This window comes from Anabrus simplex, chromosome 10 (genome assembly GCF_040414725.1).
Source record: "Anabrus simplex isolate iqAnaSimp1 chromosome 10, ASM4041472v1, whole genome shotgun sequence".
Classification (NCBI taxonomy): Eukaryota; Metazoa; Arthropoda; class Insecta; order Orthoptera; family Tettigoniidae; genus Anabrus; species Anabrus simplex.
In genome coordinates, this window is record NC_090274.1 from 7,734,114 (window position 1) to 7,756,727 (window position 22,614).

At 45.0% G+C, this 22,614-nt stretch overlaps 1 long non-coding RNA gene and 4 other non-coding genes across 5 annotated transcripts in view; 3 read left to right on the forward strand and 2 right to left on the reverse strand.

Annotated features, from left to right (window-relative positions):
* The window catches only part of LOC136882429 (uncharacterized), a 380,234-nt gene that overhangs the window by 233,492 nt on the left and 124,128 nt on the right, over positions 1-22,614 (forward strand). The window lies entirely within an intron of this gene.
* Positions 624-694, reverse strand: TRNAG-GCC (transfer RNA glycine (anticodon GCC)). Its single transcript has one exon. It is a non-coding gene; the product is annotated as a tRNA-Gly (tRNA).
* TRNAG-GCC (transfer RNA glycine (anticodon GCC)) lies at positions 2,300-2,370 on the reverse strand. The gene has a single exon. It is a non-coding gene; the product is annotated as a tRNA-Gly (tRNA).
* On the forward strand, positions 2,492-2,562 carry TRNAG-GCC (transfer RNA glycine (anticodon GCC)). Its single transcript has one exon. It is a non-coding gene; the product is annotated as a tRNA-Gly (tRNA).
* TRNAI-AAU (transfer RNA isoleucine (anticodon AAU)) lies at positions 12,920-12,993 on the forward strand. The gene has a single exon. It is a non-coding gene; the product is annotated as a tRNA-Ile (tRNA).

Sequence of the window (22,614 nt, forward strand, 5' to 3'; positions counted from 1 at the left end):
GGTACTATCCCGGCATTTGCGTGGAGAAGAAGTAGGGAAATACCGGGCGAGTTGGCCGTGTGGGTAGGGGCGCGCAGCTGTGAGCTTGCATTCGGGAGATAGGGGGTTCGAACCCCGTTGTCAGTAGCCCTGAGGTTGGTTTTCCATGGTCTGCCATTTTTCCACCTGGCAAATGCTGGGGGTTGTACCTTAATTAAGGCCACGGCCGTTTCCTTCCCACTGCCATCCCTTTCCTATCCCATCGTCGCCATAAGACCTGTCTGTGTCGGTGTGACGTAAAGCCAATTGTTGAAAAACGTGGGAAACCACTTCGAGGATGCGTGAGGTGGTCCTGGTGATTATTGTTTTAAGAGGAAGTACGACTAGGCAGCCATCCTCTGTATAGCACTAATCAGAAAAATGAAAGACTCCCTTGGCCTCGAGTGCTCTAATAGGATATATGAAAGTGATGAGCCTGGCACAAGCTGAGGGCCCCGTGGTCGCAAACCCACGCTCCCAAGTTAAGAGCCTCTTAGGAATGCAACCTTCTTCTAGTCACTTGACCTCCCGAGGTTGGGTGGACCCCGTTCCTTTCCTCGTAAGGCGGACAAAACTCCACGTCATTTTACAATTTAAAATTCTAGTGCATCGGCCGGGAATCGAACCCGGGCCGCCCGCGTGGCAGGCGAGCATTCTACCACTGAACCACCGATGGTACTACCTTGAAGTGTATCCCCTCATCGCTTGAAAATTATTCCAAGTCTTACTCGTAATGCTCTTGCGTGTTGTGGTACAGTTGAACAGTTGAGTCGCGTCCAAGTGAAAACGATAACACTGGAGTTGGAATTTCCTATAAAACGCTTTATTAGACACTGATGACGTCCGTTCGTCGCCGTGTTGGCGGAAAACTGCCCACGCTAATTCTAGATACAGCCACAGCCGAAAAACATAATTTTGGTGATTATTGTTTTAAGAGGAAGTACAATTAGGCAATTATGTATATTCTGATTGACTGTTTCATCATCGCCGAGCCAAAACTACTGGACATAAAGAAATGAAACTTTGGGAATACATTTATATTAGAGTGTAGGTGCTCACCAAGGAATGATTTTAGGATATTCCATCGCTAAAACGATGAAAATGGGAGTTAATGTTTAAATGTATCTCGTCCGCCTCTGTGGTGTAGTGGCTAGCGTGATTAGCTGCCACCCCCGGAGGCCCGGGGGCTGGAACGAGGTCCACTCAGCCTCGGGAGGTCAACTGAGTAGAGGTGGGTTCGATTCCCACCTCAGCCATCCTGGAAGTGGTTTTCCGTGGTTTCCCACTTCTCCTCCAGGCGAATGCCGGGATGGTACCTAACTTAAGGCCACGGCCGCTTCCTCCCCTCTTCCTTGCCTATCCCTTCCTATCTTCCCATCCCTCCACAAGGCCCCTGTTCAGCATAGCAGGTGAGGCCGCCTGGGTGAGGTACTGGTCATACTCCCCAGTTGTATCCCCCGACCAAGAGTCTGAAGCTCCAGGACACTGCCCTTGAGGCGGTAGAGGTGGGATCCCTCGCTAAGTCCGAGAGAAAAACCGAACCTGGAGGGTAAACAGATGATGATGATGATATCTGTATCTCAAAAACTCAACAGTTTACAGACGTAAACATTAGTATTTGGACTCCCCGTATTTTCTTAAGGGTGGGGGGTGGGCTGAAAAAGAATTAAAGAGGGGTTGAATTCTTTTTATGACGATAGTTATATCTCAAAAACAGAATACGTTACAGACATGAAAACTGGTATTTGGAATCGCCTTTAAAAATATAGAAACATGTATTTTTCGTTTTCCGAAAATCCAATTGGGGTTACTGGTGTTGATGGATCAACTACGTGCAATTCAGTAGACCGGTTGAATCCAGCTTTCCTAATCGAAGAAAATATCAATACCACCATCGACCCTCAACGTACCAAACCTTCGAAGGAACCGCACAATTTATTATTGCAGGCCGTCACCAGATGAGGACGCATGGTTCATTTTTCTGCACGTTTCCTTGAAATTCGCGCGGGTAAGAGCTAGTTCACTACAAAACACTTGGAAATATGAAGGTATCGGCTAAAGAAAGACAAAGGCCAGGAAGGACGTGAAAATAAGACACCCTAGGCCCGGAGTGCTCTAATACCATCGCTGTCGGAAAAGTGTGTAGCCTGGCACAAGCTCAGGGCCGCGTGGTGGCCAACCACGTTCCCAAATCAAGAGCCGCTTGGGAATCAAATCCTCTTCTAGTTCAGTTGACCAGTCCTCGTAAGGTGTCATGTCATTTTACAATTAAAAATGCTAATGCATCGGCCGGGAATCGAACCCGGGCCGCCCGCGTGGCAGGCGAGCATTCTACCACTGAACCACCGATGCTCCTGCTCGGTCAAGGAAGTTTAATATCTGTTAAAACCGCCGCTTCAAATATGCTGTAAGTCTCCAGTCTTCTGAACAACTTGCAGTATCAGTATGAACGTAATCTCGTTTTAGTATTGAAGCATCGGTGGTTCAGTGGTAGAATGCTCGCCTGCCACGCGGGCGGCCCGGGTTCGATTCCCGGCCGATGCAATGTATTGTTTAAAGTGTAAAGTGACATGGAGATTTTTTTCCACGTGAATAATACTTGTACCTCCATGGGCCGGTTTCATGTAAATGTATCTCGATTGCCATGTATTGGCCCTTAGTATGTCACGTCAATAATTAGTTAATCATGATATGAACTTAGCAATTGAGGTACTTCCTAGACTCCAACTACGTCATAGAGTCTAGAATACCGGGCTGAGCTGGCCTTCTGACCCCAACTTGGCAGGTTCGATCGTGGCTCAGTCCAGTGGTATTTGAAGGTGCTCAAATACGCCAGCCTCGTGTAGGTAGATTTACTGGAACGTAAAAAAAAAATCCTGTGGGACTAAATTCCGGCACCTCGTCGTCTCCGAAAACCGTAAAAGTACTTAGTGGGACGTAAAGCAAGTAACATTATCATCATTATTAGAGTCTAGTGAACCTCCTCAAGGGCAGTGTCCCGGAGCATGAGACTTTGGGTCGGGGGATACAACAGGGGTGAATGACCGGTACCTCGCCCAGGCAGCCTCACCTACTATACTGAACAGGGGCCTTGTGGGGGCTGGGAAGATCGGAAGAGATAGACAAGGAAGAGGGAAGGAAGCGGCCGTGGACTTAAATGAGTTACCTTCTCGGCATTTGCCTGGAGGAGAAGTGGGAAACCACGGAAAACCACGAGGATAGCTGAGATGGGAGTCGAAACTCCCTATACTCAGTTGACCTCCTGAGGCTGAGTGGACCCTCGTACCACTTTTCATATTTTGTGGCAGAGCCGGGAATTGAACTCGGGCCTCGGGTACTACACCACAGAGGCGGATAGCCCATATCATCCCTTGATAAATTTGTTTCCCAGTAGTTACCCCTTTGTCCTTTGATTCCCACCTCAGCCATCCTAGAAGTGATTTACCGTGGTTTCCCACTTCTCCTCCAGGCAAATACCGGGATGGTACCTAACTTAAGGCTACGGTCGCTTCCTTCCCTCTTCCTTGTCTATCCCTTCCGATCTTCCCATCCCCCGCAAGGCCCCTGTTCAGTATAGCAGGTGAGGCCGCCTGGGCGAGGTATCCCGCTCCAGAACACTGCCCTTGAGGCGTTAGAGGTGGGATCCCTTGCTGAGTCCGAGGGAGAAACCAACCCTGGAGGGTGATTAAGAAAGAAAGAATGAAAGAAAGAAAGTCACCCCATTCCTATGTCATCCATCACACCATCCCCCAAGTAACCCTGATGCAATATACGTCAGTAGCATCCCTCAGTAACTGCTGTGCGAATGGATCACTTAGGACAACGGGGAATCAACATTTCTTGAGCTTTCCTGATTTCTGTTCCTCCGACGACGTACGTCGTGCAGCTTTCTTCTCGTCTTCCTCAAATCCCCTTGTGTGAACAATTTCCTGACTACATATCTATCCTACATATTTGGTGATCCTAATTCAGTGAGGTCTTTCTCTACTTGCTTATACCATTTTGATCTCGTACGTGTGATTGGCAACAATGTGTGTGTTGTTATTCATTCTTTCCAAATGGCTTATAAATTGAATTCGTTGCAGTATGATTGTATCAGTAAGCTTAGATATTTCCGAAAGATATGCTGTCACTGGAGCTGGTGTTTAAAATAAACATGAGCAGAAGCGGAGTGACACAACTCCGAATATTACCCGCAGTCATCGTTTGATGAGGGGATGTGCTCGCCTTCAATCCCAGAGTAGATGTAATCAATTCCGGGTTAATATCCGCTGTTAAGTTGTGCATCCACCGACCGCTGTGTCGTCCCTGGGAGTATTGATCCAGAGGAACGTTCTATTGTGTGTCTGAGATGTTACACAACCATGAATGGGGCAGACTTTAACTGGGGAAGAAAAGAGACGAAATTATTGAATGCTTACTCCCTTTATCCCAGGAATTATCATGTATTTCTCTTTTTCACGCATCTGGCGAGCCAATGGGAGCAATGGTGTGATCACCCCACCCCCGAATAGAGTGTTCCTATTGGCTGAGCAGTATTCACCTCATGTGACGTCACGACTTTCACTCGACTGCGCCTGGCTCTACTTCGAGGCAGCCAGCAGTCCGCGAGAAAATCGAAACTGCGTCTGGTCTCGTCCGCGGCAAGGACTGCTGCACTCAAACAGCTGACAGTAGAGCTGGGAACGGAGCTGTTGCTCCTATGATTGCAATCGGTAGTGTGAGTGCAGCGCTCCCTCCGGTATTCTCCGGTAGTCAACTGTTGCTTGGAAACCAATCGGAGGTTTCGGAGGGCGAGCGGAGGACGGAGCAACAGTACTGAATGTGTGCTCGCTTGCACTTCCAGTAGTGGAGCGCAACAGATGTGGTAGCGACGTAGTAAATACTGCTTTATAAGTATGAAGAAGGCGAATATATGAAATATATACATTCGCATTTATCGTTAACGTTTAATAATATATATATATATTTCCGATAAAAGCCCATGCAAATAGAATAAACCTTTTTCATTATATTACCTTTGAAGTGTAATATACATGATAGACTATAAGAGCTCTCGTACGTCCTCGCGGTATTGGGGTGAACACGCCCGCCTGTCGCACGGCGGCCCCGGGTTCGATTCCCAGCCGGGCCGGTGTTTTTTTTAATTGTAATGAATACTATTCCAGTCCTGCGGACTGGGTGTTTGTGACGTCCTTAATCTTCCTTTCCTCACACACAACATTCCACAGTACCGCCATTCCAATTACACGCAGGTTCATACAATATGGTGCCTGTAGGCGCAAAAGATCCGCATGGGTCGACGCCCCGAACAAATAGCATTTTGAAGAAAATAACCAGTGTTGAAAAACAACGCGAGAAGCGGGACTCGATTCAGTAAACCAGCGCTTTCGGAGCATGAACGCTAACCACTCGCCCACCGCCGTTTCGTGCTCGTGAACCCAAAGCACCGGTACATATTCGACGCGAAAGGTTATCTTGCGATTTTCTCGAGAACGTGATCCGAACGTCATGGTCTCCCCTTGTAAGTGTATTGTACCTGTATTCAGTCTGTGCGTATTAAATTTGCGTCTATATTTCCTCTGTTTGTTGTGTTGTGTAGGTAATGCAAAGTATATTAGAAAATAATTGTGGTATTGGTTTGATATTTAATCCCGTTTTTAGATGGTATTCGTGTTTTAGAATATTTAAAGGCATTTCATAAATTTGTACAGAAATTTGTAGCACAAATGCCACGAAGGCCGTCTGATACATGGCATTTCTTTGAAATTACCGATGATAAACATCAGCAAAATGCACAATTTGCGGCCGCAATTACGCGACGGGTGGTAGTCGGCTTCAGCAGAAGAAAACAACATTGCTGCATTAAGCGAAACAGTTATGTTGTGAGAAAAGGGCATTGAATATACGGGTGAAATACCTTTACGTTGTCATGCCCCTACAGTACATTCAATCGGTAGTTTACTCGGTATAACCGGATGATGACGTCACAACAACTGCACCGCTCCGTCCCAGCCACTAGCCAGCGCTCTACCGTCTGAACTACTCAGCCCGGTACAGCATATAAACAATTCCAATCACTTCATTCTCTTCAGTAATAAATGATCTTTCTTTCTTTCTTTCTTAATGTGCTTACCCTCTAGGGTTGTTTTTTCCCTCGGACTCATCGAGGGATCCCACCTCTACCGCCTCAAGGGCAGTGTCCTGGAGCTTCAGACTCTGGGTCGTGGGATACAACTGGAGAGGATGACCAGTACCTCGCCAGGCGGCCTCACCTGCTATGCTGAACAGGGGCCTTACGGGGGGATGGGAAGATCGGAAGGGATAGACAAGGAAGAGGGAAGGAAGCGGCCGTGGCCTTAACTTAGGTATCATCCCGGCATTTGCCTGGAGGCGAACTGGGAAACCAAGTCCAGGATGGCTGAGGTGGGAATCGAACCCACCTCTACTCAGTTGACCTCCCGAGGCTGAGCGGACCCCGTTCCAGCCCTCGTACCAATTTTCACATTTCGTGGCAGACCCGGGAATCGAACCCGGGCCTCCGGGGGGTGGCAGCTAATCACACTAACCACTACACCACAGAGGCGGACGCAAACTGAATTTCAACAGATCAAAATCTGTTATTCACAGCGTAACAAAATAATGAGGCAATCTTGAAACGACTGCAGCATTTGAATGACAAACGTAGAAAGACACATGCATCTGTGGAATTGATACTGAAGCCTAAAATGTAATTCCACCCAAGATCACCATTACTACATTGTTCACATTAAAGTATTTGAATTTTCCGCCAGTGAATTCAATCGGAGGACTATCGGAGGTCTCCAGAGGAAGAGCGAAAACAATTGCTCCGCTCCGCTCCTACCGTTCTCAGCTCTAGGCAGTCTGTCTTCGTCTTAGCTATGTCATGTTCCACAGTTTCATCTGAGATTGCATCGGTTCGTCATTGGACGTAGAGCTGGGAACGGATCAGTTGCTCCTATGATTGCAAAAGGTAGTGCGAGTGCAGCGCTCCCTCCGGTATTCTTTGGTAGTAAACTGTTGCTTGGAAACCAATCGCTGGTTCGGTCGGCGAGCGGAGGACGGAGGAACAGTATTGAATGCGTGCTTCCTTGCCGTTCCATCCGTGGTGCGCAACGGATGTGGTAGCGACATGGTAAATACTGCTTTATACGTATGACGAAGGCGAATATATGAAATACATACATACTCATTTATCGTTCGTGTTTCATTTGTCGATTACTTTTGTAACAATTTGATTTACGTCATGCCGTCTTATGGCGACGATGTGATAGGAACGATTAAGGATGGCAATTTCTAGACGTGAAAATGGAAAACGACGTAAAACCATCTTCAGGGCTGCCGACAGTGGGGTCCGATCCCACTTTCAACCGGGAGATAGTGGGTTCGAATCCCACTGTCGGCAGCCCTGAAGTTGGTTTTCCGTGCTTTCCCATTTTCACACCAGGCATATGCTGGGGATGTACCTTAGTTAAGGCTACGGGCGCTTCCTTCCCATTCCCAGACCTTCCCTATCCTATCGTCGCCATAAGACCTATCTGTGTCGGTGCGACGTAAAACAAAACAGAAAAGTATCCCCGACCGAAAGTCTCACGCTCCAGGACACTGTCCTTGAGGCGGTATAGGTGGAATCCTCTCTGCGAACGAGGGAACACCCAACCCTGGAGGGTAAATTGATAGAAAGATTATTATTATTATTATTATTATTATTATTATTATTATTATTATTATTATTGTTGTTGTTGTTGTTGTTGTACTCCCATATCCACTTCTGTGGTTTTCTGCGACGTTAAGGTGCCGGTATTTTGTCCCACAGGAGTTCTTTCATGTGCCGGTACACCTGCCGACATGCGACTCTCGTATGTCAGCATCTTCAAGTACCGCCGAGCAAAGTCGGAATTGAAACCGCAGACTTGAGCTCAGAACGCCAGAGCTCTACCGTCTGAACTACTCAGCCCGGTGCAGCATATAACCAATACCAATCAGTTCGTACTCTTCGTTAAAAAATGCAATGGCGTATGGCTTTTAGTGCCGGGAGTGTCCGAGGACAAGTTCGGCTCACCAGATGCAGGTCTTTTGATTTGACACCCTTGGGCGACCTAGCGTCATGATGAGGATGAAATGATTATGAAGACGACACATACAGCCAGCTCCAGTACCAGCGAAATTAACCAATTAAAATTAAAATTCCCGATCCTGCTGTGATTCGAACCTGGGACCCCTGGGACCAAACGCCAGCACGATAACCATTTAGTCACACGTATAACTACACGGATAACACAATGTAAGAGCATCGTATATAATACATGTTTACATGCACTGGAATATACTTATTGCTTAAACTGTTTTACTATTAATAATATTGTAAATGCATTTGCAATGGTATAATATGTGCCAATATTCAATCTACAGTATTCTATCCACCTGCACCTATTGCAAACTGAATGTCAGCAGATCAAAATCTGTTGTTCATAGCGTAACAAATAATGCGGCTATCTTGAAACGACTACAGCATTTGAATGACAAACGTGGGGGAACACATGCATCTGTGGAATTAGTAATGAAATTTAAATTGTAATTCCTCCTAAGATCACCGTTACAACATTGCCCACATTAAAGCATTTGAATTTTCCGCCCGTGAATTCAATCGGAGGACTACCGGAGGTCTCCGGAGGACGAGCGAAAACAACTGCTCCGCTCCGCTCCTACCGTTCCCAGCTCTAGCTGACAGATGTGCACTAGACAAATTCCACATCCAGCTACAGGAGATGTCTTTTTCTTTCTTTTTTTTTTTTTAACCCCACTTCGCTGAATGAGCTCGGGTTTGTTCGTGAGTAGTGGTTTGATATACACACACATACAATTTTACTTTAGACTGTTGTGCCTTTCAGTCTGCAAGGCTCTGTCTATTTAATAATAATATGCGGTAATTGCACCTATCTATACGCAAGGGAACAGGAAGGATGGCAACAACAATCGACGTATGTCATTGATTAGTGTACCAGGCAAAATATTCACTGGCATTTTGTAACGGAGGGTACGATCAGTGGTAGAGAGGAAGTTGGATGAAAACCACACGGGACTTTCAGCTTCAGATTTTCAGTGAGCACCAAGTAATTGAAAAATGCTACGAGAAGAATAGACAATTATTTTGATGTTTCGTAGATTTAGAGAAAGCATAATCAAGGGTAGATTATTACTTACAGGGGTTAGACAAGGCTGTAATCTTTCACCTTTGCTGTTCGTAGTTTACATGGATCATCTGCTGAAAGGTATAAAGTGGCAGGGAGAGGTTCTGTAAAAATGTTGTAAGCAGTCTGGCCTATTCTGACTTGTTCTTAATGGCAGATTGTGCCGAAAGACTGCAGTCTGGAACGTGAGAATAGGTGCAATGAGTGTGATAGGAAAATTAGTTTTTGCAGAAGTCAGTAGGCAAGAAAGCCAAGAGAATTGAATGTCAGATTGGGAATACAAAGTTGGAATAGGTGTTTACGTTGTGTGTTCTCCCCGGATGGTACTTATGTTAAGTGAGATTGAATCAAGGTGTAGTAAAGCTAATGCAGTGAGCTCGCAGTTGTGATCAACAGTATTTTGTAAGAAGAAAGTCAGCTCCCCGGCGAAAGTATTTTTACTATCCGCGAAACTTTAGTGACCCTTCGTTTTACGGGCCTGAGAACTAAGCAGGGAGCTACTGCCAACAGAATGGAAATGAAATCTGAAATAAATCGATAGTATGATCGATCGATATGAATTTTCTAAACCGTCGTTTCCGTGTTGTTTCTGTGATGTACTTTGATTTTCCTCATTCACGTTCAAGTTTAACCTATATTTTTACTTTGCTGTGTAAATAACAACAGTGTTGCATTTATACCGCCAGATGTCTCACGGCGATGCATAATCGATTCATATTTTTTGTGTTAGAGGTTGCCAATACGAATCTCGAAGATATCCGAGGTCTACCGATTCAGGACTAGAAAACCGAAGTATCTCTAAAAGTTTCGCGGACAGTACATCGGTCTGTTTTCAGAAGAACTTCGCTTTACGTGAGTGAAAGCTGGATGGACTCAGGATATCTTATTCGTAAGTTAGAAGTAACAGGCATGAAAGTAGTGAGAATGATCGCCGTTACAAACAGCTGGGAACAATGGCAGGAGGGTGCTCGGAATGAGGAGATAAAGACCAAGATAGGAATGAACTCGAATGGACCTGACCGCATAAACCGGCTTCGATGGTGAGGTCATGTGAGGTGAATTTAACAGGGGATGGTTGCCCAGTGATAGTTCCTTTTAAACCAATAATCACCATCAGTATTTGATTTTACGCAACAATACTCTCAACCATTTGGGATGTGGAGTTTGTAGTAGATATTTGTGTAATATGGAAATATCGTTTGTGTAAAAGTTATTTTTAATCTTCTTCTTCTTCTTCTTCTTAATCTGTTTACCCTCTAGGGTCGGTTTTTCCCTCGGACTCAGCGAGGGATCCCACCTCTACCGCCTCAAGGGCAGTGTCCTGGAGCTTCAGACCAGTACCTACCTCGCCCAGGCGGCTTCACCTGTTATGCTGAACAGGGGCCTTGGTGAGGGATGGGAAGATTGGAAGGGATAGGCAAGGAAGAGGGAAGGAAGCGGCCGTGGCCTTAAGTTAGGTACCATCCCGGCATTTGCATGGAGAAGAAGTGGGGAAACCAAGGAAAACCACTTCCAGGATGACTGAGGTGGGAATCGAACCCATCTCTACTCAGTTGATCTCCCGAGGCTGAGTGGACCCCGTTCCAGCCCTCGTACCACTTTTCAAATTTCGTGAAAGAGCCGGGAATCGAACCCGGGCCTCCGGGGGTGGCAGCTAATCACACTAACCACTACACCACAGAGGCGGACTCATTAGTTATTTTTAATACATAAATAACAGCAGAAAATATCCATAAGAACTTGAAAAAAAAGGACAAGGAAAGGGCATTAAACTATGAAATAGGCTACGGAAGCTACAATAAGCAAAATAATAACTGGTGCTACCGTTCCCTAACGTACGGAAACATGTTTGTCTCTATGCGATAGTTCGATATATACACCCCGATAACTTCCATTTGCCGACCTGTTGTACGCCCAACCGCAGGGCTAAAACCCGGCTGTCGTGTTCTGCCGCCTCCCGTTATCGACCTCGTACGCGTTGCTCTGACCTGCTCAGTGACAACTATTCTTCTGAACTGCCTTTTCTTTCTTTCCCTCATGTTACCCATAAAGTGTTGAAATTTAGGAGAAAAAGAGTGATGCCAACTTACCGTACGCCTCTATATTAAAAATACGAATTTTGCCTTTGCATTGCTCAGAATTAAAAAGAATGGTATTTCTGTAGCGGTCATGTCCACAGTAACAAAGAAATGCTCTTTTCATTTTGCGTCATCTCTGTGTGTATGTAAATACGCACTTCACGAGAAAATGGTTGAAGATTATTTGATGAAAATCGGTATGTAAAGTCGGGGCTATACACCATTTTATTCGCCGGGTTGAGTGGCTCAGTCCGGTGGTACGTCAGGCTCGTGTCGGTAGAGTCACTGGCAAGTAAAAGAACTCCTGCGGGACTAAATTCCGGCACCTCGTGGTCTCCGAAAACTGTAAAATTATATATAGCGACGTAAAGCAAAATAGTTTCTTTCTTTCTTTCTTAATCTGCTTACCCTCCAGGGTTGGTTTTTCCCTTGGACTCAGCGAGGGATCCTACCTCTACCGTCTCAAGGGCAGTGTCCTGGAACTTCAGGCTCTGGGTCAGGGATACAACTGGGGAGAATGTCCAGTACCTCGTCCAGGCGGCCTCACCTGTTATGCTGAACAGGGGCCTTGGTGAGGGATGGGAAGATTGGAAGGGATAGACAAGGAAGAGGGAAGGAAGCGGTCGTGGCCTTAAGTTAGATACCATCCCGGCATTTGCATGGAGAAGAAGTGGGGAAACCAAGAAAAACCACTTCGAGGATGGCTGAGGTGGGAATCGAACCCACCTCTACTCAGTTGACCTCCCGAGGCTGAGTGAACGCCGTTCCAGCCCTCGTACCATTTTTGAAATTTCGTGGCAGAGCCGGGAATCGAACCTGGGCCTCCAGGGTTGATTTTTCCCTCGGTCTCAGCGAGGGATCCCACCTCTACCACCTCAAGGGCAGTGTCCTGGGGCTGCAGACTCTGGGTCGGGGATACAACTGGGGAGGATGACCAGTACTTTAGTTACGTAGTATTTATCGGTGTCTGCCTCTGTGGTGTGATGGTTAGTGTGATTAGCTGCCACCCCAGGAAGACCGCGATCGATTCCCGCCTCAGCCGAGAAATTTGCAAACTGGTACGAGGGCTGGAACGGGGTCCACTCAGCCGCGGGACGTCAAAGGAGTAGAGGGGAGTTCGACTCTCGCCTCAGCCATCCTCGTGGTTTTGCGTGGTCACCTACTTCTCCTCCAGGCAAATGTCGAGATGGTACCGAACTTCCTCCCTCCTCCTTGACTATCCCTTCCAATCTTCAGATCCCGTCACAAGGTCCCTGTTTAGCGTAGCAGGTGAGGTCGCCTGGGCGAGGCACTGGTCCTCCTTCCCGGTTGTATTCCCCACCCAAAGTCTCGCGCTCCGCGACACTGCGCTTGAGGTGGTGGAGGTGGGATTCCTCTCTGAGTCCGAAGGAAAAACCAACCCTGGAAGGTAAACAGATTAAGAAAGAAAGAAAGAAAGAAAGAAAGAAAGAAAGAAGAAATAAAATGCAAAGACGTTCTGCAAAGTTTGACTGTGCCTATTTTAACACCTTTTAAGGACTCAGGGTAGTAATGTCTGATAAACAGAAGCTGGACAGTGATAAGGCAGCCTTGTCTGCAATAACTACTACAGGCAGGCGTACACGGCCTTGTGGCCCATTAGCTTAGTTGGTTAGAGCGTCGTGCTAATAACGCGAAGGTCGTGGGTTCGATCCCCCCATGGGCCAGAAATTTTTTGTAGTATAATCTAGTGTAAGAAGCTTATGGAATAGTGGAGACACAATTCTCTTAAAATTAGTTGAAGGTGAACAGTAGATCACTGGCGGAAAGTAATATGGACTGACAAATCACGTTTTTCTCAGTATTCCAATGACGTACGTCGTCAAGTGCACCGGAGGCTAAATGAAGCATTTCATCCTGAATGTGTGCCCACTCACTGAGGTGACCGCTAACATGAAGGAGCTTGTTTATTTAAACATTCTGGATGATCAGATGTTGCCTTTCGGTCAGCTTTTAAGATGACAACAGCAAGTTCATCGGGAATATGTGACTGGTTTGATGAACACTCCACCCACCCTCTTACATCTCGATTGGCCTGCAAAATCACCTGACTTGAACCCCATGGAAAATTAGTGGGACATGTTGGAATAGCGGGTAAAACGCCGACATCAGCAACCCCACATCCTCAGCAAGTGGCTGATGTACCTGCACAATCTTGTGGATTCACTTCCTAACCGAATCCAGGCGATTATCCAGAGTTACACGGTATTTAATGATTTGTCGAGTGCTTTGTTTATCCGGTGCGATTATGTCAATGACATTGTTTTGGTTCTCATTTTATTTGCTTCTTTGTAGAGTCCATTTGGCTGTATGACCTCTCCCACTCTTCTCATTTTCCCACAATGTTTGTTGATATGGTAAGACGCGCTTTTGCAGTGTCGTCTTTTCGAAGGAGACCTGCAGTCCTGTTTCCTCAGCTCTCTGTTTCAGTGTGGTGGTTGTCAATATCGCAGTATCTTCTAGGAAACCAAGGCGCTCGATCACAAGTTTGTTTTTTGTGTGACCTATCTTTTGATTTTCTGGCTCTCCAGTGTCCTGCGCCTTTTGCGTACTAAAATATCTAGTAAATAGTTGAACAATATTGGGGAGAGTCCATCTGCCTGTGAGCCCTGTTTCGATTTTATTCGATTTTAAAGGAATCAAATATTTCTCCCAGGAATTCTACATTTGATTTCGTATTTGTGGGTGCCTCTTGTTACTATCTATTTAATGATTTAAACTCACCAGAGAGCGCTTATGACGAGTTCTTTTCGGATACTCCCTTTCGTTCCCAATACCTCTTGAGTCCTGCTATTAGTTTTTGCTTTCTTTCCCGTGAAAGAGGTTTGAGAGATTTAACAACTTTGGCTAGAGGGGACCACGAGCTTGGGGCAGTCCGAGGCACCAGTATCAGAAATCCAAGCAGAAGCTAAGTCTCTCTCTCTTTTTTTTTTATTTATTGAGTTCCAGTCTTGTAGCTTTTGATGAGTGAGATCTTCGTGAGCCTGCCATTGTCCATTCTCAAAAGGTGCCCATAAATCTTCAGCTGAATATTAGTGTTCCATCTGTTGGTACAGTTCAGAGTTCGCTTTCAGTCTGTAAGTTCCATCCGGGAGCAATCTTGGCCCATGAATTTTTCCGAGGATATGTCTTTCGATTTTTTTTTTCATGTAATCCCTGGTGCTTTTCCTGTTCACAGCGTATAAAAACTAGGGTCTGAGAACAGTTTTGTAATGGCATATTATGGCGTTCTTCGAAATGCACTTCTTCTTGTAACCGTTTTGCGACAGTTGGTAGGCTGCGTTGAGTTTGGCCACAGTCTGCTACCAACAGTTGTGACGTCACACGCTTAGTGCTAAGGCTTCTTCGTCCTATACCATTGATACGAGACTTTTTATCGTAATATGGCAGAAGAAATGCAATAATAAGCCCATCCTAACATTGAAGAAACGTTATCAAACGAAATTACATACAAATATATGCACTTAATGTATATTACATACCGGTATTGTAAAATGTTGGAGTGAAGGTTACTCGTCTAAATTGTACGATGATTGTCACTATGGGAAATGTTATGTCTCAAAATTGTGGCACTGTTTTTGCTTGTTTGAGCACATGATATTGCTGTTGATAATTTAATAATAGTTGTTAAATGTTTCCCAAAATATTACTGATTATGGACATAACACTCATTATGTTCATTAATTCTACACCACACACCCACGCTTGCCACAGAAATCGGCCAGGTTCTTCAACTTTCGTTTTCAAAATATTAAAAGAAAAATCACTAAGCTTTTCATTGTGTTGTGATATGAATAATGGCTGACCAAGAAATATTGTTGGCACAGCAGGGTCAGTTAATTTTGGCTTTCCATTGGGCACAGTTGAAACGGAACCGTCTGGTCTTTTTGCCCTGTCTACCCGAATTAAAATGTTCGATACAGACACCGGCATGTTTACTGGGTTCAGAATTAGGTCGGTGTATAACATGAAGCAATTTATCTCACTTCTCCTTATCGCTAGGAAGCGCAAATGTTGAGATAGCGGTTTCCTTATTTGAAGGGTAATTAGACGTAAAACCATGGACACTTCACGTTCGTCCCATATTGCAAAGAGGAGCGTACACTAACACATTATAATATTAATCATAATTAGATAGTCCGCCTCTGTGGTGTAGTGGTTAGTGTGATTAGCTGCCACCCCCGGAGGCTCGGGTTCGATTCCCGGCTCTGCCACGAAATTTGAAAAGTAGTACGAGGGCTGGAACGGGGTCCACTCAGCCTCGAGAGGTCAGCTGAGTAGAGATGGGTTCGATTCCCACCTCAGCCATCCTGGAAGTGGTTTTTCACTTTTCCTCCAGACAAATGCCGGGATGGTACCTAACTTAAGGCCACGGCCGCTTCCTTCCCTCTTCCTTGTTTATCCCTTTCCATCTTCCCGTCCCCCGCAAGGCCCCTGTTCAGCATAGCTGGTGAGGCCGCCTGGGCGAGGTACTGGGCATCCTCCCCAGTTGTATCCCACGACCCAATGTCCGAAGCTCCAGGACACTGCCCTTGAGGCGGTAGAGGTGGGATCCCTCGCTCAGTCCGAGGGAAGCAGATTAAGATAATTAAATACTGAAATGTTAAACTTTAAAGTACGTTGGACAATAACAGTTCAGTAGGTTTACGTAATCTATCACATAATCTAGCAATGCTTCCTAATATGAGGCTACTCAAATTACATTGCTGTAGTAGCAAACACATACTATTGCTGAAAATACATCTTTTACTGATGTTTTTTTTCGTACAGCTGACATTCAAAAACACCAACGAATAGCTCTAATAATGTTGAAATAACAATAACGTGCTACCAAACCACCATGAAAGCAATACCCATGCCTACATATCGGAGCAGTAAGCGCGTGACGTCATCCCTATGGAAGTGTCAAGTGTAGCAGGCCGGAACTACCTATCGAGATGGCCATGGTTTGACACATCTGTCTAAGATGGAGGTTCCGTCTCTGCCATTGGGTTGGACCCATTCTCCATTGAATTTTCGAATATTTCCATAGATGGTCGTCAGAGGGGCTTTCCCGGCGTCCTTACGCTCGAAGTACTTGATCTTTCCGTATGATATTTGTAGTCCTGTCTTCGCCGCTGTCTCGTGTAGGGATTGAACAGCAACTGCAGCATTCTTAGAGTTGTTGGTTAGGATCGCGATGTCATCTGCGAAGGCCGGGCTCCTGACCTCGATGTTCCGTGTTTCGGCTCCAGTGGTAACAGGTTTTATTATTATTATTATTATTATATAACGTCCCTTTCATTTATGATCGTTTTACGATTCGCCAAAGTCACTGTTTAGTCCCACAAAAATGTTCTAGGCTATGTACGTCAAAAGGCTATATACAGTATATATTTTTTTTTCAGTGCTCGTAAAAGCTTAGTGTGTGGGGATGTGATCCGGCAACGTTGAACGAAGGAAGCATATACCTAACAACTGAGCTAACCTTGAACATATTGTACGATGATAAATCAATTCCCTTGCGGTCATTCCAATGACAGTCTTCTTCTCCGAACAATGGTGTGACGGAACATCCAAGTCACCGCGTTGACCCTTTCCGTGAAACATACGTCACAGATCCATGGCCACCTGTTGATTATCCAAAGGAAATTGATTTACTGACTGCAAGAGCATAACGAGCCCAATGATCATCCACAGGCAAGCAACATCCCAGGGATGTGAGCTACGAATTTAAGGTGAATAACATAAAATAAATTATGGGAACATATTCTTCATTTATTCCTAAACATTGCAATCCTTTTCTTAATCATTGTTATCTGGTCGATTAGATTAGCAGTTTGCCCTTTTCTACCGCTACGAGCGCTAATGTGAGTCAATGCATTGTTTCACTTAAGCATTGTTTCACTTAAGCACTACTACGAGCGCTAATGTGAGTCAATGCATTGTTTCACTAAAGCACCACTACGAGCGCTAATGTAAGTCAATGCATTGTTTCACTTAAGCACCACTACGAGCGCTAATGTGAGTCAATGCATTGTTTCACTAAAGCACCACTACGAGCGCTAATGTAAGTCAATGCATTGTTTCACTTAAGCACTACTACGAGCGCTAATGTGAGTCAATGCATTGTTTCACTTAAGCACTACTAGGAGCGCTAATGTGAGTCAATGCCTTGTTTCACTTAAGCATTGTTACACTTAAGCTCTACTAGGAGCGCTAATGTGAGCCACTGCATTGTTTCACTTAAGCACTACCACGAGCGCTAATGTGAGTCAATGCATTGTTTCACTAAAGCACCACTACGAGCGCTAATGTAAGTCAATGCATTGTTTCACTCAAGCACCACTACGAGCGCTAATGTGAGCCACTGCATTGTTTCACTTAAGCACTACTACGAGCGCTAATGTAAGTCAATGCATTGTTTCACTCAAGCACCACTACGAGCGCTAATGTGAGCCACTGCATTGTTTCACTAAAGCACCACTACGAGCGCTAATGTAAGTCAATGCATTGTTTCACTCAAGCACCACTACGAGCGCTAATGTGAGTCAATGCATTGTTTCACTTAAGCGATACTACGAGCGCTAATGTGAGTCAATGCATTGTTTCACTTAAGCATTGTTTCACTTAAGCTCTACTAGGAGCGCTAATGTAAGTCAATGCCTTGTTTCAGTCAAGCTCCACTACGAGCGCGAATGTGAGTCAATGCCTTGTTTCACTTAAGCATTGTTTCACTTAAGCTCTACTAGGAGCGCTAATGTGAGCCACTGCATTGTTTCACTTAAGCATTGTTTCACTTAAGCTCTACTAGGAGCGCTAATGTGAGTCAATGCCTTGTTTCACTTAAGCATTGTTTCACTTAAGCTCTACTAGGAGCGCTAATGTGAGTCAATGCCTTGTTTCACTTAAGCATTGTTTCACTTAAGCTCTACTAGGAGCGCTAATGTGAGCCACTGCATTGTTTCACTTAAGCACTACTACGAGCGCTAATGTGAGTCAATGCATTGTTTAACTCAAGCACCACTACGAGCGCTAATGTGAGTTAATGCATTGTTTCACTAAAGCCCTTATAACTACATTCGGTGTGGACATTAAAAACAACTGAGGGTATTGAACAAAGTTAATTGGCCGGACACGATTAGTAATGAAGACATATGGGAAGTGAGTGGGGAAACACCCATTGGAAATCAGTTCAAACAGCGGAAGTGGAGGTGGATAGGACACACGTTGAGAAATCAGCTTGCGGCCATTGAGAAGCAAGCCCTGTAATGGAATCCCCAGGGACAACGAAGGTGGGGTCGACCACGGCAGACCTGTATTGGAGGAGGCAAGTGAAGCAGAGAAGACCTGGGGAGACCTACGTCGGATGGCCCGCAGCTGAGTCCGCTCCTGAAGGAGCCACAGGAAATAGTAAGTCAAATTAATTCGACTAAGAAAACGAGTAAAGAAACAAGCGAACTGCGCTTGGGCCGGAAGCGATTTTCGATTTTCTTTAAGTTTGATAGATTTATTTAAGACTTACAATTTGAAACCTTTTCGGGCCCTTTGGCCCTTCAACTTTTGCCACAATTGCGAAAATTGCTTAATTTTACGTTTTTCGTAGTCTGGGGACTCCTACACATTAAAAACACTAACAACGACTCGAAATTCGAATTTTAAGGGGGAAAATGGTCATTCAATCCGTCCAGTGCTACAGTATCACTGTGTGTGGCCGCAAGCTTTAGCCGGTTAGAATACCATGTTCACCATCAGAATGTTGGCCGCCAGGGTAGGAGAGGTGCGTTCCAAACCTTTCCGCAGTCCACGCGCTGTTGATGGTGATTCGTCCGTCGGATGGAGACGTTAAGCATTGTGCCGATATACCGGGTTTCACCCTCCCCCTAGCTCATTATCATCTTCACTCTCTCTGTGGATCAGTGGTGGAGTGTCGTAAGGTAGCGGGTTTAAACCCGGCAGAGGGAGTGGGAATTTTGAAGCCACAGACGCCCAAGAGAAATTCTGTTTACTGTGCCATCTGGTAGGCCTAGAGTGAAACAGAACGTCGAAATTGACGAGCAGACAGCCAGATGGCGTCAAATTGAAATGTCTGCACACGTTAGCTGAGGCCATACGATTATTATTATTTATTTATTTCTCCGTTAGGGAGCGCATGGCAATTTCAATGCTTCATCCTTTCTTGTTCCTTTTTCCTCCTCCAACATTCCTTCATCTCTTCACTATGTTTCCCTTTCCTCTCCTCGGACCATTTTGAGCCTGTTTTCTTTCCCTTCCGACCTTGAAATCATTCGATTTTTGAAACTTTCTTTCTAAAAATCTCTCTTTCTCTGTTGCTTATTCTTCTTCTCCTATTTTTTATCTCCGAATCTTTCTTGACTTCTTGTTCCGAAGATAGGCTATTTAAAGATCCGTTTCGTTAACCTGTTGTCAGCCATTCTCTGTATAAATAAATTGTTTCTGTTATATTTTCTATGTTCCAATATAGTTCATCATTACTTCTTGATTTTCGAGAGTTCTGGAGTTCTTAGCGGATCGAGGATTTTCCTTATAATTTTTCTTTCCAATACTTCTAATTTATTCATCATAAATCATTATTATTATTATTATTGATGATGAGCGCTAATGTTACGTTCCCACACCTGGGAGCTCCACAGTCGATGATGACATGTTAATGGTGCCACCACATTCCAGATTCTCAGTGGAACTTATTCGGGCGTGAAGAATCTTTACGCATGAACAACCGATAGATCGTCAACTTTCACTCGAGTAGCGCTGTGCAGTGATGGGATTGCAAATGAAGCAACTGCTGCCTCTCTGTCGCAAGGATACACCAGGGATGTCATGAGAACGCAGCAGCCGACACCTAACGTTGACTGCATCGCCATCGTAGCGCATTATTTTGTGCACAGGATTCCGATAAGTTGACTTCTATGAGAGGGCTGCTGCAAGGAATCATGGCCAGAGTTGCCAATTCTTAACATATAAAGGTCATCATCATCATCATCATCTGTTTACCCTCCAGGTTCGGTTTTTCCCTCGGACTTAGCGAGGGATCCCACCTCTACCGCCTCAAGGGCAGTGTCCTAGAGCTTCAGACTCTTGGTCGGGGGATACAACTGGGGAGTATGACCAGTACCTCGCCCAGGCGGCCTCACCTGCTATGCTGAACAGGGACCTTGTGGAGGGATGGGAAGATTGGAAGGGATAGGCAAGGAAGAGGGAAGGAAGCGGCCGTGGCCTTAAGTTAGGTACCATCCCGGCATTCGCCTGGAGGAGAAGTGGGAAACCACGGAAAACCACTTCCAGGATGGCTGAGGTGGGAATCGAACCCACCTCTACTCAGTTGACCTCCCGAGGCTGAGTGGACCCCGTTCCAGCCCTCGTACCACTTTTCAAATTTCGTGGTAGAGCCGGGAATCGAACCCGGGCCTCCGGGGGTGGCAGCTAATCACGCTAACCACTACACCACAGAGGCGGACACATATAAAGGTACTAAACAATAATATTTAAAACACCACAAAAAGCACCAGAAAAAATCGAATGTACCTAGAAGAAATAATAAAAAATTTGTACATACTTTTATCCCTCAACATTGTTTTTCTCCCGTCCCTCCCCCCATACAGACACTTCTTTGTAGCATGTAGAGACAGATATGTCTTTAGAGCAAGACTACTGAAGTCTCCATACACCCAATTCCTTCCACTACATCCTTCAATAGCTTGTAACTGTGGCAGCATTTATCCTCCTTTTTCAGCCAAAGTCGCACTCAACCCTCACCAGGATTACCTGATTCAAGAACTGGAAAAAATCCAATGAAAAGCAGCTCGATTTGTTCTGGGTGATTTCCGACAAAAGAGTAGCGTTACAAAAATGTTGCAATGTTTGGGTTGGGAAGAATTGAGAGAAAGAAGAAGAGCTGCTCGACTAAGTGGTATGTTCCGAGCTGTCAGCGGAGAGATGGCGTGGAATGACATTAGTAGACGAATAGGTTTGAATGGCGTCTATAAAAGTAGGAAAGATCACAATATGAAGATAAAGTTGGAATTCAAGAGGACAAACTGGGGCAAATATTCATTTATAGGAAGGGGAGTTAGGGATTGGAATAACTTACCAAGGGAGATGTTCAATAAATTTCCAATTTCTTTGAAATCATTTCGGAAAAGGCTAGGAAAGCAACAGATAGGGAATCTGCCACCTGGGCGACTGCCCTAAATGCAGATCAGTATTGATTGATTGAAAATTCGATTACAAGTTTCTGAATTTTCACTCTAATTGTTAATTTGGTCTTTATTAAATTTACTTGCTTAAAAAATCTCTCGACATCGATTGAATGCGGGATAGAAATATGGAAAATTCTAAATTCCCGTGGAGGGAATTAGATATTTTTCACCAATAGAGCATGTCAATAACATATCAGATGTAAGGCTTTTCAGGCCTGGACCTGTACCTTAATTACGGACACGGCCGCTTCCTTCCAGCTCCTAGGCCTTTCCTGTCCCATCGTTGCCGTAAGACCTATCTGTGTCGGTGCGACGTAAAGCCAATAGCAAAAAATAAGCCGTTTCCCTGGCTTTAATGATGTTTGCCCGCTCAAGCTCAGCTCTAGGTCTCCTTGTTGGTTACAAAACCTGTCCAGGTTATTCTGAGCATTCTCCTGTGTAACCATATTTCAAAGGCCTCTAATCCGTTCATGGAGGAAGCTTTGACAGCGCGGGTCTCTACTCCATAAAGCAGTGTTGACCAGACGTTACATCTCAACAGCTTCTGCCTGAGTTTGAGGTTCAGATTCTCATCACAAAAAGAATGATCTCATTTTTAGGAAAGATTATCTGGAAATCTCTTTTTAAAGGTCCACATTATCTCTTATGGTGCTCCCAAAGTATGTGAAGTGACTTACTCGTTCAATGCCTCGATTATTTAATGAAATGGAGATACCTTCATGGTTGCTGCTGCTAAAAGAAATTGTGTAAGAGACAAAGGTAAAATGTGGTGACAGAAAGCTGAAGATAATGCTGTTTGCAGATGATATTGTGGTGTAGGGAGAAAACAGAAAGTGAGTACAGGAGCAATTCGACATGCTAACTTAGAACAGGGTGTTGAAAATGGAAGGAAAAAAAACGGGCGTGGGAAAGAGTAGGACAATGGTGCTCACTGGAGGAGGAAGGGATGGTTAATTATTAAAAAACAATGAAATATTGTGTCTGCTCGTTTAATTTTCTGACTATAGTGAAATAATTGGCGATTTTCATCTCATATATAATTGCTAAAGTTGTCTTTAAAATTCCTTTAAAATTGGGATTTCTAACCCT